Here is a 14192-nt window from a genome sequence, read left to right as displayed (position 1 = left end):
TTCGCCATGTCATATGACGTGTGCGATCATGGTCTTTCCATGACCATTATTGTTTTTGGCAAATTTTTCTACAGAAGTGGTTTGCCATTGCCTTCTTCTGGACAAGTCAGGTAACCCCAGCCATTATCAGTACTCTTCAGAGATAGTGTCTGGTGTCAGTGGTCACATAACCAGGGCGTGTGATATGCACTGGCTGCTCATATGACCATCTACCACCTGCTCCCATAGCTTCATATAATCCTGATTGGGGGGGCTAAGCAGGTGCTGCACCTTGTAGAAGAGTAACCTGCAGGGTAGCGGAGGTAAGGAGCACGTTATACCTCTTTTGGTAAAGATGTATCTCCATCCCTCCTTTTGCTCGGAAAGGATAGGTGAAGCAAATTCAGTTGTAACTTTGAAAAGAGGACAATGGGAACACAATTCTCAGTGATTTTGGGAAAGGGAAGGGTGGGAACTAATTGAATTGCTCTTCCAAGGGGCTGTGAGGACTTGAAAAACCAGCAATGAGTTGAGTGAGTGAGCAAGATGTTGTCAGGTGTAGTTTAAGGTTATTCCCTTATGGAAGAAAGAATGAAAAAGCAAATTATTTAAATGGAGTGCAAATTTTTTTAAAATGGCCATAGAAAGGGAACTGGAGCCTTTAATTCGTTAAGCACATAATGATATATGCTGTGTAATAACTTAGGAAGGTGAATGGAATGTTAGTACTTATTGCAAAGGATATGGAGTCTGAAAGCAAGGAGGCCACGATTAAACGTTTCAGGGTGATGGTGAGACCACAGCTGGAGTTCTGAGTACAGTCTCGATCACCATATTTATTGAAGGATATGTTGTGTTGGAGACAGTGCAGGTAAGGTTCACAACATTGATTCATGGGATGACAGTTGAACAAAGGATGATCAGGTTAGGCCTAGAACCACTAGAATGTAGAAGAGCGAGAGGTGATCACATTGGAACATACAAGCTTCTGAGAGAATGCAAGAGACCACAGATACTAATATCTGGAGCAACACCCAAAACATTGGAGGAATTCTGTAGATCAAGCAGCATCTAAGGACTGAAGTAGACAGTTTATGTTTAGGACATTTCCCTCCAGAGCTGTTGGGTTTTTCTAGTATTGCGTATGTTGCTTAAAGTTCTGAGGGAGATGGAATGGATGAACGCTGAGAGGATGCTTCACTTCCTGGAAGGATCTTGAACTAAGCATCAGGATTTCAGACTAAAAAGGGCCAGATGAGGCAGAACTTCATTTTGAGGGCCATTAATCTTTGGAACTGTCTGATCCAGAAAATGGCACAGTTGATGTCAATGAGTATATTCCAGATGGAGATTTGACAGGCTTTTAAATTGGAGAAGGCCGAAAAGTGGTGTTGTTCCAATATTGGATCAGTCATCATCTTATTGAAAGGGAAGCAGACTCAAAAGGCCAAATTCTGCTCATGTTCTTATGTAAAACTAGGGTTTGTAACTATAAAAGAGCCAAAAATAAATCAATGAAAAACACTTGGCCATTCATTGTGATCAGACTATGGTAACTAAGATAAATTGAAAGAATTGTAAAGGCAAGGAAAGAATGAAATGGAAGGTTATGGTGTCAAGGTAGATGAAGAACTGTGGAGGACACTTGTGCAGTTTACACATAACAGTGCCACTTAGCCATTTTCGTGTGGTGAACCAAAATATAGGAGATAGTCCAGAGGAGATTTATGAGAATTATTCCAAGAATGAAGGGTTAATGTATGAGGACCATTTGATAGTTCTGGGCATGTACTTGCTGGAGTTTAGAAGAATGAAGGGGGTTCTCATTGACACTATTGAGCACATCTGCAGTGTCTGCAGCGTTGTCACAGGAAAGCAGCATCCATCATCAGGGAGCCTCACCACCCTGATCATGCTTTCATCTCACTGCTACCACCAGGAAGAAGGTGCAGGAGCCTCAGGACTCACACCACCAGATTCAGAAACAGTTATTACACCTCAACCATCAGGCTCCTGAACCATGGGGATAACTTGACTCAACTTCACTTACCCAATCACCGAACTGTTCCTACAACCTATGGACTCACTTTCAAGGACTCTTCATGTCATGTTCTCTATATTTATCGCTTATTTATTATCATTTTTTTTCTCAGCTCAAGCTGGTAAAACCTGAGGTACAAACATAGACAATAATATTAATATTATTCTTATTTTCTTTCGTTTGTTTGTTGTCTTTTGTATACAAGTTGTCTACCCTGTCAGTACGGTCTTTCATTGATTGTACTATGGTTATTGGATTTATTGAATATGCCCACAAGAGAATGAATCTCAGGTTTGTATATGGTGACATATATGTACTTTGATATTAAATATAACTTTGAATCTTACTGAATATTGAAAGGCCTGGACAGAGTCAATGTGCAGAGGATATTTCCTATAGTAGGAGAGTCCAAGACAAGAGGGCACAGCCTCAGAATAAAGGGACGTCGCTTTAGAACAGAGATGAGGAGGAATTTCTTTATCCAGAGGGTGTAAATCTATGGAAGTCACTGCCACATTTGACTGTGGAGTTCAAGTCACTAGGTATTCTTGAAAGGGAAGTTGATAGGTTTAGTAAGGGAATGAAAGGTTAAGTCAAAGTTCAAAGTACATTTATTGTCAAAGTATGTATACAACCTTGAGATTCCTCTTCTTGCAGGCAGCCACAAAAGAAAGAAGTGCAATAGAACTCATTTAAAACAACAAAGCCCATCAAACACACAATGTGTGAAATAAAATATAAATTGTGCAAGCAATAAAATTGTAAAGCAATAATATATGGAATATTAACTGCAGAGCCCCAAAAATGAATCTGCAGCCATGAAGCCAGTTCAGTGCTGAGGTGAGTAAAGCCAGTCCGGGAGGGCGATGGCTGCAGACCACAGCCACGGAGCCAGTTCAGTGCTGAGGCGAGTAAAGCCAGTCCGGGAGGGCGATGGCTGCAGACCACAGCCACGGAGCCAGTTCAGTGCTGAGGTGAGTAAAGCCAGTCCGGGAGGGCGATGGCTGCAGTCCATGGCCACAGAGCCAGTTCAGTGCTGAGGCGAGTAAAGCCAGTCCGGGAGGGCGATGGCTGCAGACCACAGCCACGGAGCCAGTTCAGTGCTGAGGCGAGTAAAGCCAGTCCGGGAGGGCGATGGCTGCAGACCACAGCCACGGAGCCAGTTCAGTGCTGAGGTGAGTAAAGCCAGTCCGGGAGGGCGATGGCTGCAGTCCATGGCCACAGAGCCAGTTCAGTGCTGAGGCGAGTAAAGCCAGTCCGGGAGGGCGATGGCTGCAGACCACGGCCACGGAGCCAGTTCAGTGCTGAGGTGAGTAAAGCCAGTCCGGGAGGGCGATGGCTGCAGTCCATGGCCACAGAGCCAGTTCAGTGCTGAGGCGAGTGTCATTGGTTGCAGGCCACAGCTGCCGAGTCAGTTCAGCATTGAAGTGAGTAAACCTCCCGGAGCAGTGAGATGAACACCGGCTCATCCTTTGCCAATCATGCAAATAGTTGGAAAAATGTAAACAAGAATACACAGAACCTGAACTGCAGAGTCCCCGAAAGTGAGTCCACAGTCCACATTCAGCTCTGAGGTGAGTGAACTGAGTGAGTGAAGCCTGTCCAAGAACCCAGTGGCTGCAGGGCATCAAATGCTCCCACACTTGATTATGGGGAGAAGGCAGAGCAAGGCATTGAGAGGTTAGGCCATGCTCGAATGATGGAGCACATTCAATGGTCCGAATGGCTAATTCTGCTCCATTGTCTTAAAACCAGTAAATATTGCAAATACTCAGTATGGATCTGATAAAATGTCATCAACGGAACTTTACTCTATAGATGCTGACAGACCTGCTGAGTATATCTAATATTTTCAGGTTTTACTCACTGGTTAAGTGAAAAATATAAATTGTGGCAGGAGCCAAACTCCTGGACAGAGAATGTAATGACCCAATTACAGAAATGTGCAAGGCTCAGTCAAGTTAAGAGATTAACTTTCAATGCTTTTCACTGCCTGATGGAACAAATTTCCAGAAAGTCAATTCTGAATGAGTTGACATTTCAGCAGACGTCCAAACTAATGCATCAATCTCCAGATTTTTTTTTTATGTGGTCTTATTGAAACTTGAAGATCTTAAAGGAAAGGACTTACCTCTTCTTGGATTTATCCCCTCATCTTTGCAAACCCTTCTAGTCCTGCACCCCTACCAGAACCAGCCCTGGCTTCCTGATTAGCAAACAAACAGCTGGAAGAACTCAACGTGTCAGTCGGTATCTGTGGTAGGAAAGAAATACTGACATTTCAGGTCAAAACCCTGCATCAAGACTATCAATGTTTCAGGAAAGTTTTGCAACCCTACATCAGAAGTTCCCTTCCTCATCAGAGTACCTCCAGTAGATTGTCCATTGCTCCAGATTCCAGCATCTGCAGTTTCTTGAGTGTCCTGGCCTCCTGAGCATTTCCTTTGCCCTGTTCCTCACTATCAAATGTTGCCTCCTCTGATATCTTGGTCTGAGCTTTTGAACTTCTTCCATAAATCGCTTTAATTCTCCTTTAGCCTTTAGTCACCATCCTAATATCTGCAAATCCCTAATATATAAACATGAGAAACTTGAAATACATCTGCAGATCAGGCTGCATCTGAGGAGAGAGAAAAATTGAGGTAATGTTTCAGATCAAGAACTGTACAGCATGCATAAAAGGTCATCAACCAACCTATCTGACATAGTTGTACTGTTGTAGGTGTTATGTGTAGTGTTGTATGACTATACGATCATGGACTTTCCATGACTATGATTGATCTTGGCAATTTTTTCTACCGAGGTGGTTTGCCATTATCTTCTTCTGAGCAGTGTCTTTACAAGATGAGTGACCCCCCCCCCCCCCCCCCCACGCCACCCACCTTTCACATTATCAGTACTCTTCTCAAGCTGTCTGCCTGGTACCAGTGGTCGCATATCCAGGACTGGCGATACGCACCAGCTGCTCATATGACCATCCACCACCTGCTCCCATGGCTTCACATGACCTGATCAGGGAGCTAAGCAGGTGCTACACCTTGCCCAAGGGTGACCTGCAAGTTAGCGGAGGAGAGTAACACCTACACCTCCCTTGGTAGAGACGTATTTCCATCCCACCACCCACGTTGTACTGTGTATTTACTAAAAAAATCCTCAATTCCATTTACTGTAGAATTCTATGTCACCTTCAAATGCTGGTCCCAAAATCTGCAGTAATTTTAATGGAATCCAACAGTAAGGCTACTACCTATTCAAAGGAATAAATATCACCAATGCACCAACACAAGAGAGTCTGCAGATACAATAAAATCAGTGTAAAACACACTGAAACACTGGAGGAGCTCAGCGGGTCAGGAAACATCTGTGGAGGGGAATAAACTGTCAAAGCTTCAGGCTGGGACCCATCATCAGGACGGGAAAAGAAGGGGGAAGAAGCCAGAATATGTGGGGAAGGGAAGCAGTGCAAGCTTAGCAATTGAGTGCATTACTGTGGTATTTGGCATCTAATGCTTACATAGACCTTTCTAAATTGTAATGATGCCAATGCACAGTCTTCCAACCGGAGCCATAGTTGTTTAGTTCCAAAGGGCAATGGTGATTTAGTTCTGAAAGTATAGAGTTCTTTGGTACAGAGGTGATGGGCTGATTTGAAACATGTGGAGATAGTAGTAGCCTGGGTGAGTCAAGTGTTGAAGATGTCTGCGAAGACATCAGTGAGCTGGTGTGCACACTCCCTGAGTACTCGGCCTGGGATGTTGCCTGGCCTGGTCACCTAAGAGGCGTTGGCGCTCTGCAGTCTTCCTCCCATCTGCTGCTGTTACAGATAGTGGCTGCTCTCCTGGAAGGCATCGCTTTCATGGCTGAGGCTGTGTTGCATGCCTCGATGCATGCATGGAAGTTGTTTGGAGCGTTAGGGAAGGATGCGTCACTGATATAGTCCACGTTGGTTTCCCTTACTTAGTCGGTAATGCCCTTGAGGCCCAGCTACATACGCCGGGGATCACTATCAGACAGGTGTTCCTGAATTTTTTGTATGGAGGTGGTCTTTGCCCTCTTGATGCCTAAGATGTGGAATCATTGCAATTGTATTGACCATGGCAGTGTCGTGAAAGCTTTCAACCTCGGTATTTCATCCATCACACTGATCCCTGGCAATCACCTTTACACATTCGTTTCCTCATTCACACAAAGTACCTGCATGGAAGGTCATGGTGAATTTCATCATTCAACATCTGCTTTTGTTGGGAATCAGCTCTCAGTTCTCTTTTCCCAGGATCGTGTCGCAGACTTTTATTGTCGGGAAGTGATGTTGCACAGTGTGAACATCATGATAAAGGACTTTGGATTGGACAGGTTAAGTGAAAAAAACAGTTCTCTTTCATGTTTATGGGAACAGGTGGATAATGACTTGGAGCTCAGCCTCTGGGCACGTGTGCAGGGTGAATCTATTGGTAAAAAGTGAAATCAAATGCGCAGAAATTGGTGACATAGGGTTGGTAGATGTAGAGTCCTTGTGGGTAGAGTTAAGAAACTGCAAGGGTAAAAAGACTCTAATAGGAGTTAAAAACAGTAGCCAGAATGTGGAGTTCAACGGAAGATAGGAAAGGCATGAAAGAAGGGCAATGTTATAATGGCCAATGGGGATTTCAATATGCGGGTAGATTGGAAATATCAGATTGATCCTGAGTGTCGAAGGTTACGGGCAGAAGGCAGGAGAACAGAGTTGAGAGGGATAATAAATCAGTCATGATGGAATGGTGGGGCAGACTCAATTGGCCAAATGACCTCAGTCTGCTCCTATGTCTAATGGTCTTATGGCAGAGTGCCATCTGCACATCTTAATTTGATGATTGAATCTGCTTCTGAGGTGGAAGCAAGGCAGGTTGTCCAATTTCCCATTCGCCCCTCACTTGGGTCCGACGGGAAGCTTCTTGGAGGTAATGCGCAGCATGGTGAGGAGAAAGACTGTGGAAGGATTGGGGGAATGACAATGGCATTGGTCTGTACAGAGCTTACATTGGTTGTGAACCTGTTGGCTGACATTATGCTGTGCATTTTATCATGAAATAAAATGGAAACAGCCTTCTTCTGGCAGCCAGAATTAAGGAAGGTGCTCTTCAGTCCTTCTCAGATAACAGACTCAATGAATTCTATGAGGTCAAAAAATGGCCAGGTAGAATGGGATGGTAGCATTCACTGCATTTCTCTTGAAGTCATTCCACAGTGAAGATCACACCCACAATCCCTTTAGATAGACAGAATTCCCAAAAACACAAATTACTGGAGGAACTCAGATGCTCAGGCTACATCTGTGGAGAGGGATAAGAGCAAATATTTCAATCCAACACCCTTCATCAGAACTGAGGAAATCAGAGTCGGGGAACTGAAAGTTGTTGAAGAGATTGAGGCATGTGAAGTGTCATGAATGTAGGTTGGAAAGAACTGAACAAAGGTGGTCAAAATGGGGTTGCGGTATGCAGACATGAGTTCAGTGGGGCAGCAGCAGGCAGAAACATTGGGCAGTTAAGTTTGTGAATCTTGGGTAGGAGGTAGAAGTGAACAGTATGGGGTAAGTGAACTTTGAGGTTGATGACAGTGGATGCCACCTGCACCATAACCAGTCTCACCAGCTCTCTCCAGAACTGATGAGATTGGTGATGATGGAAGAGACGAAGTCTGATGGGCCTGAGTGGGGTCCTCTTCAAGGGGTAAGTGAGAGGAGGTGTCTAAGATGTGCCTTCTGGCCTTAGCAAGGTAAAGATTCGGGGAGCAGTCCAACTACAATCCCAGTAAAGACCATCCCTGTAAATAACAATGGGGACACCAATCTAATCTCACCACAGTCAGACCAGTCTCCTTTTCTTGAAGCTGGCCACCATTACACTGCCTAATGAAGTCTACTGGCATGTCCTTCACTTCCCTCAAGTGGAACATATCTGAAATTCCTTTCTGCATTTATGACAGGGATAATCTGCCTGAGGTATTGGTAATCATCCTGGAGTAGACTAGGCAACCTTTATATAAAAAAAGAGTTTCCAGATGTTGCCAGGTTCTACATTGTAGAAAAGGGGGATGACAAGTGAAGATAATGCACTATACCTTTGAAGTCCTGATCAGGCGAGTCAATTCCTTTTCTATCATCAATACCCATGGTCTTTCTGGATTTAGTGCCTATCTGGAGTAGACAAATATTAGAGTTATATTGTACATGCATACTTTGACAATAAAATTAACCCAAGAACCTATGACCTGTTGTGTCTATGCACAACTGCATATCAATTAAATAAATGCATGCATGCAGGAGATGGATTTACCTGATGTACTCACATTGCAGTGAGAGAGAGGAGAAGAATGCACATGTATAGACAACAATTCAGTACGTGGGTGTGTCACTGCTCTAAAAGAAATAGATCCATACATTACACTTCCTCCTCCTTTAGATTAATGCAACATTAATGTGCATGTGTCTTTCAGGTAGATTTTCTAACACTCTGGTGTACAGTTTAGAGGGAATCACAACAGGAGATCCACACATCAGCATTCTTTGACGTACCATCAGTTGGTCTCACCCTGCTGAAAATTCTGGAAACATAGGGTTACCATGAGCTAGCCATCCTTGCATGGTGATTTCAGAGACTTTTGACAATGTTGGGTTACTCCTTGTTTCCCTGTGTGTTATTAAACTTGTTACCGGCAACTGGTCCACCGATGCATTGTGGAACAGTTCTGCTGGGCCATTGTGTGATGACTTTCCTTTTTCAGTTGCCTATAGTGGAAGACATGACAAGCTGTCAGCATTGCTGTGTTGTTTGGTATCCTTGAACTCTACATCATAAAAGTGGACTCCTGGGAATAGTGCCCAATGTTGTAACCGTGTAGCAGTCATCACTGCAGTTCCCTTCCTGGGATTGAAAATGGATACAAGGGGCTGGTGTTCTGTGACTGGTATAATCTTTGGTGCATAGAAGTAGTGGTGGAACTTCTTTATTCTCCATGCTAGACTAAGGGCCTCTCAGTCAATTTGTGCAGAGTTACTTCTGCAAATGCAATCAGGCATCCAGATCCATCTTTCATAATGTGTGACAAAATGGCTTCAATACCATAAGAAGATGCATCACACACCATTCTGATGGGCAGGGAAGGGTCATCATGGGTGAGCAGTTCATCAGATATTATGAATCTCTCTGTTTCCTTGAAATGCTTTTTGACAGATTTCTGACCATTCCCACCTTCTGTAATAGTGCATTCTATGGATGCAGCACTGGAGCAATGTTTGGGAGAAGCCATTGGTGGTAGTTTACAACGCCCAAGTATGCTCTGAGTTACGACACATTTTCCAGTTTGGCTGCCTGTAGGACTGCTTCGAACTTCTCTTGTGACTTACGTAAGCCATGCTTGTCAATGACATGTCCACAATATGAGATTTCATTCTTGAAAAACTCACATTTCTCTCTCTCTCTGCATGCAGACCATACTCACTCAGTCTGGTAAGCTCTTTCCAAATTTCTGGAGGTGCTCTTCATCATTTTTGCTGTTCACGATGACATTATCAAGGTAACATTGTGTTCCTGGGATATCTTGGAGCACTTGGTCCATTGCTCTTTGCCAAATTGCTGAAGCTGATGTGATGTCAAAGACTAGACAAATATACTGGAACAGTGTCTTGTGAGTGTTGATTGTGAGGAGCTTCCTGCTTGAATCCTCAATCTCCAATTGCAGATAGGCTTGTGACAAGTCAATCTTTGAAAACCTCTCCCTACCTGCCAAAGATGCAAGAATGTCCTCTATTCATGGCAGGGGAAACTGCACAGTACACAGCACTGGATTAGTGCTCACCTTGAAAACCACACCAATGTGAACTGTCCTGGTCTTCCCTTTCTTGATCACTGGTAAAATGGTCATGGCCCAATCACTCCACTCAACCTTGGAGAGAATTCCAGGCACCTCGAAGCTCTGAAGCTCGGCATCCACTTTAGGAGACAGTACTTAAAGCACTGGATGTGCTTAATGGAATCTTGGTGTTGCTGTTTCATCCAGTTCAATTCTGGCCTTCATGCATTTGAGTTTACCAATCCCTTTCTCAGACACCTTCTCATGAGCATTACGCAGCTTTTACAGTCTACCATTGCCTGTTGAGGTCCCACTGAGAGCTCTGATTGAGTAACAAGCTAGTTGCATTTTTCTCAACCAGTCACGGCCGAAAAGCGTAGGTCCACCGCTTTCAATACACAAGATTCTAACCGTTGTGTTTGGCCTCCATATGTCACATTTACTTTCAGTCTGATTTTGGTAGACACATTTTCACCTGTATAAAAGTCTTTACCATCATTGAGATCTCTCTAATGGTCTCTTAGAATACAGTCTGTTATAGCCAGCTCTGGAATTATGGACAAAGTTGACCCTGTATCCATCTCCATTTTCAGTTCTGCACCAGACACATCCATTATGATGATTTTATGATCTGCTTCAGTTATACTCTGAAGTTCTAGGCATAACAGTTCACCTTTGCTAGACTCTATGTTATTTGGTTTTGTTTTATATTTGGTAACTTGATGCATTTGCTTAGTTTTGTGTTTGAGACTTCTCACTCAGTTATGCTTTCTGTCTGCCTTGCTCACTCTCTCTTTGTGACCTTGTCTGCAACACTTCCTGCAGATATTTTCTTTGAACCAACAGTCATTTGCATCATAGGGGGATTTGCCACATCAATAGCATCGTTGGCTTTTTGCACCATTCAGGGACATTTTGTGCTTTTCACCTTCTAACCTCCTTTTCTGTAGTTCTGCTGCATACTTCGCTGCAGTCTCTAACACTATTGCAACGGTCAATGCCTGTTCTACGATTAGGTCTCTCCCTCCCAGTAGCCTCATTTGCTGCTTTGACTATACATGCCACATACAAGCCTGTCCCTTAATGGAACAGAAAGTCCATCTTTAAAGTCACAGTACTGGGAAAGTTTGTGCAGTTCTGTCATGTATTGAGAAAGGCTTTCATCTTTTTGACTGCAAGGAATTTTGTTTTCTCCTCTATGTTGATGGTGTTACAATACAGCTGAGCCCTCTTGATATACAACTCCCAGCCTTCATAAACTCTATCAAACTCATCAACTGAGGTTATTTTCACTTTAAATTCAGCGTGTCTTTCACTGTTACTCACACGTTCATTAGCATCCGTGATGGCCTTCTTTGTACTATTTAACTCTTACTCTTCCTTCCCATAATGTGCTGTAACAGTCGGTGCAGTTCGTGATATTTTTTGACATTCTGGTTTGTACTTGTCGCCAATTTGTTGTGCCTGTGCCCAACCACATATCGATTAAATAAAAGCACATACATGGGAGATGGCTTTAACTGATGTATTCACATTGAAGCGAGAGGGAGAGAATAATGCCATGCAGAGACAACAGCACATGCACAGACAACTTATCAATATTTAGTTCTAAGGGGGGGGGTCATTACTCTAAAATAAATAGATACATGCATTATAGAACCTTTGAAAAAGAAAGAGAAAGAAGCAAAGTGCAAAAAAGAAAGAGAAGTTAGAGTCCTAGTAGACTTCAGGAGATCTTTCTCAACTGTTGAAAGCAGTTTGTATTTAATGGATGTTTTGAAGCGAAGTGTAGATTGCTATTACCTAGTTAATAAAGCAAATACTTTACACACAGCAAGATGCAAGCCAGCAGGAGATAAATAAAGAATTTGGAAGGAATTTCTCTTCACAGCAAGTGGTGACAATGTGGATCTCTGTCCCCTATGGAGTGCTGGAAGCAGAGCTGCATTTAAGGTGATATTTGATGCATAAATGAGGGAGGAGGGGAGTCGGAGTGGGAAGAGGTAATTAGACTGAGAGAAGGTGTGAAGCGTAAGAGCCAACATTGCAGGTTAGGTCTTCCATTGTACATCAGTTCTACTTGAAATACCAATTCAAATTTGTTTGGATGGCAGGGCAGTAAGTGTTACCAATACATCAGAAAAGTCATTTAGAAGATAGTTGGACAGGTACACAGGTACAGGAATGGGTTAGAACATATATGTCAAACTCAAGGCCCGCGGGCCAAATCCGGCCCGCGGTGGAATTATCTTTGGCCCGCGAGATAATATCTAATTACTATTAAAGCTGGCCCCAGTAATCGAAGTGCCTATGGCGTATGATATGGCTAATGCTGAGTTTATTCAGGTACCAGGTTTTCAGGGTTTTTAGTGTTTATTCGGCAGTCTTGCTCGGCAGTCTTCTTCATAAGAAACGGAAATTGTAAAGTGAAACACTTTGTAGTTATAGCAGAGACTGAGACACATGAGAGCAGGCTGAAAAAACGGAGGCAACAAAAGCTGTGTTCACACGCGTCCGACTGATCCGGCCCGCATGAAGCTGCATTTTGCTCAATCCGGCCCGTGACCTAAAATGAGTTTGACAACCCTGGGTTAGAAGGTTTTGGGCCAAATGCTGGCATATGGCAATAGCATTGTCTTTAAAAAAAACTTCCAAATATCCATTGGTTCTGTTTACATGTCACCAAAAACTTTGTAAATAAATTTTCGCAGACTTCTACAGATGCACACTTGCAACATGGAACCACCAATGCCCTGGAACGGAAATGTCTGGAGAAAGTGGTGGACACAGCCCAGTCCATCAAGGACACAGCCCTCCCTACCATTGAGTACGTTTACATAGAGTGCTGCCAGAAGAAAAAAAGCATCCATCAACAAAGACCCTCACCATCCAGACCATGCCCTCTTCCTGCTACTGCCATCAGTTAGGAGGTAGAGAAATAATGGGTCAGACTCCACCATGTTCAAGAACAGTTATTACCTTAAAACTGTAAAGCTCCTGAACCAGCATGGATAACTTCACTCACCACTACTCTAAACTTATTGAATGATATACAGACTTACTTTCAAGAACTTTTTACAATTTCTCAGTATTATTTTTATTTGCAGTTTGTCTTCTTTTGCACATTCGTATTTGTCAGTCCTTGACTATTGATGTATAGTTTTTTATTCAATTCTATTGTATTATTTTTCTTCTAAATGCCTGCAAGAAAATGAAGCCCAAGGTAGTATATGGCAACAGATACATACTTTGATAATAAATTTACTTTGAGCTTTGCAGTGAAAACTGTACTCAGCATAACTTTTTCAATCACCATCCTGTTTTCCACCAAACCTATTCTTCCCAATCTCCTGCCTTTTATGTTGTTTCTCCAAGGAGGAGTCTTAGGATATTCCCATATGTGTACGTTTTTTAAGGTATATTTCAAAAATAAATCTCCTTTTCTGTTCTTTGAAAGGATGTCATTAAGCTGAAAAGGACACGGAAACGTTTCAGGGGGGTATTAACAGGACCGGAGGGCTTGAGTTTTAAGGAGAGCATGGATAGGCTTTTTTTTTCCCTGGAGTTTAGCAGGCTGAGGGTTGAATTTATAGAGGGATATAAGATCATGAGGGACATAGATAAGATAGATTATCTCAGTCTTTTTTATCCCAGGGTAGGGGAGTCTAAAAATAGAGGGCATAGGCATAAAGTGAGAAGGGAAAAATTTAAAAGGGACCTTGAGGAGAAACTTTTTCAAGCAGAAGGTGGGGGGGGGGGTTATGGAATGTGTGCTGAGAAAAAGTAGTAGAAGTCGGTGTAATTACAAGTTCAAGTTCAGTTTATTGTCATTCGGCTGTACACAGGTATACCGCCAAAGGAAACAAAGTTTCTCTGGATCCAGGTGCACAACACAGTACGGAGAACTCGCACCCTTAACATAGAAAGCAGGAGTGCCAACTTGGGGTCCATGGACCACTTAGTCTATGGAAGAGGTCCATGACATGAAAAAGGTTGGGAATCCCTGGTATAAAGTGATATTACCACAAATAATAAGGTTTATTTCAAACACAAGTTAAAAGGTAAACAGCGTAATGCTGTTACGTATATCTGGGTGGTGGCGGGGGGTTCAGTAGACTTAGAGCCTGAGGGAAGAAGCTGTTTCTCATCCTAATAGTTCTTGTCTTAATGCTATGGTGCCACCTCCCTGATGGTAAGGGGTCGAAGTGTTTGTGGACAGGTGGGAAGGGCCATTGACAATGCTATGGGCCCTGTATACTCAGTGCAGCCGATAAAAAAAAACTTTGATGGGTGGAAAAGAAACTCTTATGTTCCTCTCAGCAGGTCTGGCAATCCTTTGTAG

At 43.1% G+C, this 14192-nt stretch overlaps 1 protein-coding gene across 2 annotated transcripts in view; it reads left to right on the top strand.

The window, feature by feature from the left end:
* The window catches only part of LOC140727495 (neural cell adhesion molecule 2-like), a 1581686-nt gene that overhangs the window by 554881 nt on the left and 1012613 nt on the right, over positions 1-14192 (top strand). The window lies entirely within an intron of this gene.

This window comes from Hemitrygon akajei, chromosome 5, assembly GCF_048418815.1.
Source record: "Hemitrygon akajei chromosome 5, sHemAka1.3, whole genome shotgun sequence".
NCBI classification, from domain to species: Eukaryota; Metazoa; Chordata; class Chondrichthyes; order Myliobatiformes; family Dasyatidae; genus Hemitrygon; species Hemitrygon akajei.
Note: the sequence above shows the minus strand (reverse complement) of the source record. Positions and strands in the feature narration are given on the sequence as shown.